The following is a 4,998-nucleotide window of genomic DNA, read 5'->3' on the forward strand; positions in this document are numbered from 1 at the left end:
AACTTTGAGGAATTCCGACGGGTGCGCGCAATCTCAGGTGCGGGTGCCCGCCTGTCTAGGGCGCTGTCTCCCATGCCTGAGTACCTTTATCCAGATAAACAACATATGCTTTACTAAGTATATTTATCGTGGCGGGATATTGATTTCTCTTTTACTCAAAAGCTGAAGGTTGTCAGCTTTAAAAAACAATAATAATAATAAAAAACAAAAAAATAAGCTAAGCATTTGGCAATAATTTATTTCTGGGCTTGCAACAAGTCAAGTATCTTGTGTTATCTCTAAACTAAACTAAAACGATCTGGGTTACAGCAAAGTCTTTCTAGCAAGTCAGTCCACTGTGGCCATCTTTTGAACGCTCTCGGGAGGCTATTTCCATTCATGCCAGTGCAGCTCCTGTCTACTTGAATGGGAAAAGACCGAAATCTCATAAACGGTTGGTCAATATTAAGATCAAAGAACATATCTCAAATCAGCAGTAACATTTTATAATATTGGAATAATAAATTGCGCTTCTTTACCTCATATTGCGCTAAAACACGCAATTTCCCGGCTTGATTAGCTAATGAATAGCATGCGCGTTCTCGAGTTGATTGACAGGCGATGTCTGTATCTAAACGGTGATTGGCTCTTGTAACTGTAAGGCGGGACTCCGTTGGGCGCTCAGAGCTCATTGGTTGAGCAATCCAACTTCTCCCATTTATTTAAATAGAAGTGGCAGGTCTCTGCTAAACAGACTCTGGTTACAGTGATGCACTTACAATGGAAGTGAATGGGGCCAGTCCATAGACTTTAAAATACTCACAGTTTCAAATGTATAGCTATAAGACGTAAACAACATGCATGTTAACATGATTTTAGTGTGATAAAATGTCTTAGGAACCTTTTCTGTGTAGTTATATTCAATTTTACAACTTCGTTGCCATAACGTCGTAACGCCGTAAATGCTTAAACGACAATATATATGACGATTTAAACTTCACAGCTAATACACAAGTTTTAACAGAAGAATGAATGTCAAATCAAATCAAATCAAACCACTTTATTGTCACACAACCATATACACAAGTGCAACAATGGGTGAAAGTCTTGTGTGCAGTTCCGAGCAACATAGCAGTCATAACAGTGATGAGACATATACCATTCTACAATAAACATCAGATTTACACAACACAATTTACATATCTAATATACACATAATTACTCACAACACAATATACAAATAATAATATACAATGTACAGTATACAATACACACAATATAGAACACACATACACACAATATAGAATACACAGTATACAGTAAAAGTAGTATATATAAAATATACAGTAGGTTGTATTGTGCTGTATTGACATTCAGGCTGTTGGTTGCCAGTGTGTTGTTAAGAGAGAATATAATTTATGATAGTCCAGCGTGAGGTTAATAAAGTGCAGTGCTGATGTATATTGATCGTGAGAGATCAAGAGTTCAAAATTCTGATTGCTTGGGGGAAGAAGCTATCATGAAGTCGGCTGGTGCGGGTCCTGATGCTGCGATACCGCCTTCCTGATGGTAGCAGTGAGAGCAGCCCATGGCTCGGGTGGCTGGAGTCTCTGATGATCCTCCGAGCTTTTTTCACACACCGCCTGGTATAGATGTCCTGGAGGGAGGGAAACTCACCTCCGATGATGTGTCTGGCAGTCCGCACCACACTTTGCAGGGCTTCGCGGTTGAGGGCGGTGCTGTTGCCGTACCAGGCAGTGATGCAGCCAGTCAGGATGCTCTCTACAGTGCTGGTGTAGAACCGTGTGAGGATGTGGTTGTTAATTTCAAACTTCCTTAGCCATCTCAGGAAGAAGAGGTGCTGATGAGCCTTCTTCACAACAACTTCAGTGTGGACGGACCATGTGAGTTCCTCAGTGATGTGGACATCGTGTCAGAGTGCATGTCAGAGTGCGCACCTACTCTCTGTAGGCTGTTTCATCATTGTCATTGATCAGACCTACCACCGTCGTGTAACGGTAGCCAGCAGCGAACTGGATGATTGCGTTGGAGCTGTGTGTTGCCACACAGTCATGTGTGTACAGGGAATACAGGAGTGGGCTGAGAACACAGCCCTGCGTGGCTCCAGTGTTGAGGGTCAGTGATGAGGAGATGTTGCTGCCCATTCTAACCACCTGGCGTCTGCCTGACAGGAAGTCCAGGATCCAACTGCACAGCGAGATGTTTAAGCCCAGAGCCAGGAGTTTCACATCAAGCTTTGAGGGCACTATGGTGTTGAATGCTGAGCTGTAGTCTACAAACAGCATTCTCACATACGTGTTCCTTTTAACCAGGTGGGAAAAAGCAGTGTGTAGTGTAGATGCAATGGCATCATCAGTGGAGCGGTTGTTGCGGTATGCAAACTGCAGTGATTCCAGTGAGGGAGGCAGCACAGAGCAGATGTATTCTCTGATTAGCCTCTCAAAGCATTTGCTGATGATGGGGGTCAGAGCAACAGGACGCCAGTCATTTAAGCAAGTGATTTTGGATTGCTTTGGTACAGGCACAATGGTGGATGTTTTAAAGCATGTGAGGACCACAGACAAGGTGAGGGAAAGGTTGAAAATGTCCGTAAAAACACCAGCCAGTTGGTTCGCGCACTCTCTGATGACGCAGCCTGGAATGCCGTCTGGACTGCGGCTTTACAGATATTCACCCGTCGGAAGGATCGGGTTACATCAGCTACAGAGAGGGAGAGTGAACTAATCTCTGTAGCGTCAGCCGGGGGAGCTCTCTCCGCAAGGGCGGTGTTATTTCCTTTGAAACGAGCATAAAAATTATTAAGCTCATCTGGGAGAGAGGCAGCGGTGTTCACGGCGGAGTTTTTAATCCCTTTGAAGTCTGTGATGATATTAATTCCATACCACATGCTTCTAGAGTCGGTGGTGTTGAACTGTCCTTCGATCTTGTCCCTGTACTGGCGTTTGGCTTCTCTAGTAGTTTTACGGAGGGTATAACATGCTTGTTTATTCTCCTCCGCGGTCCCAGAATTAAAAGCGGAGGTCCGCGCATTAAGTGCCGCACGAACATCGCTATTAATCCACGGTTTTTGGTTAGGGTAGATCCATATTGTTTTGGTCGGTACTACATCATCTATGCACTTCCTCATGCAGTGGTGGTTCTAGCTTGTATGGCGCCCTGGGCGAAACCCGCTTCAACACGCCCCCAAAGTTGTTGACTTTTGGGTAGTATGTGTGGGTGCCTCATGCCGCCTCACTGCAATATGCTGCTGCCCCCCACAAGATGCCGCCCTGGGCAACGGCATATGTCGCCCATGCCTAAATCCGCTACTGTCCTGATGAAACACGTTACAGTGTCAAGCGTTTGTATGGTATCTTGTACAAGTAAGTGCTTTTATAAAATTATAAGCTTCACATTTCTGCCTTTTAACCCTCCAATAATTGGCCCCATTCACTTCCATTGTAAGTGACTCACCTTAAATTTTTTTATTTTATTTTATTTTATTTTATTTTTTAAGAAAAGGAGGGACGTCGAAAGAATTGTTTCTGGTAATCAACATTATGCCACAAATTCTGTCAATTGAGCTTAACTTGTATTGAACCCAGAATAATAGTAATTCCTTTAAATGAGACATCTCTATATGGTGTTTCTTATTGTGATCAGACATTAATTTGATTTGGGATGTGCCATACTGTACCATAGCTAAAATGTGACAATGTGATAGCTTATTTGTTTTGCTTTGAGAGATGCGTGGGTGGCTACATGCATGATGTAATTTGATAAAGATTCATGGATCTGTGAGAGGCGGGATATTTGTGTATCCTGGTGTCATCTTTCTGATTCAGAAACTAATCAGGGCTGACTGTCCCTTAACCTCTAGCTAGCCAAAAATACATTTCTCTATAACTGCCTCCCATAGGCTCCACCCCACTCTGATGGAGAGATCAGTGGATCAGTGGTGGACATTTCTTGGAAGGAAGCCTTCATAAATCACTTTGTGTACGTCATAAGTCAAAGTCAGTAATAGAAAGTTTAACACAAATCAAAAAGAGTGTCAACAAACAGAAAATAAGTTTGGATATTTGTTTTATTTTACAGTTTGATTATAGGCAGGAAAGTTATTTTTTCTTGGAGAACATATGAGGATAAAATCCAGAAAATAATTGTTTTTATTTTAAGTGACAAATCTTAGGAAAGTGCTAAAATGTATTCTCAAACAATGGTATGAAATCTATTCAATTATATAATATGAAATTATCTCATATTTTACTACACCATACACTTTCAGGAACAAGAGACAGCAGAGGTTCCCCACTTCAAAGGTCAAAAAAAAAAAAAAAAAAAAAAAAACCTTTTACGTTTTGCTGACATAAGCACTGACCCTAACCCTAAATGAGCACTGTAAACAGCATGACATCATGTTCATCTCTTCATACCATTTTGCACTCTAATTGTCCTTCCTTTCTCTTTTACTTTGCCTTTAACACTTTGTGATTCATATCACAGATTACATAAACCATTCTTCAGTGTTGTACTTGTGTTTGGCAGCCTGTGCATCTTTTTCATCCATTGTTTTTTGCTTCCTCTTTTTTTTATTAAGTGACACTATACCTGTTAAGAGTGTTCCCTAGACTATTTTATCCTGTATCAATGTCTACATGCAAGTGCTTGTATGTTTCTGTATGTGTGTTTGCACATGTGTATTTGGCTGTGGTGACAGGCAGAAATGTCTGTTATGTAACCTGTAGTTGGCTGAATGATAGGGTTTACATGCCAGCATGGCAATAAGAGAACTTGTAATTTATTAGTAGCTTGGACAGGTTGATGAGGATTTCTCCTTATGTATCTGAAGGAATATCTGTAAGGCAAGCCTATCCAAGAACATTTATGTAACCCTCAATCCTCGAGGCCAACCACATTATAAAGGCCTCTGTGTTAAATGTGCAAGTTCATGTAGGAACTTATAGTTTACATAGTAGGCATTTCCAGTGAAAGGAAAAATATTCACCTTAGCCAAAC

This window comes from Myxocyprinus asiaticus, chromosome 15 (assembly GCF_019703515.2).
Source record: "Myxocyprinus asiaticus isolate MX2 ecotype Aquarium Trade chromosome 15, UBuf_Myxa_2, whole genome shotgun sequence".
NCBI lineage: Eukaryota > Metazoa > Chordata > Actinopteri > Cypriniformes > Catostomidae > Myxocyprinus > Myxocyprinus asiaticus.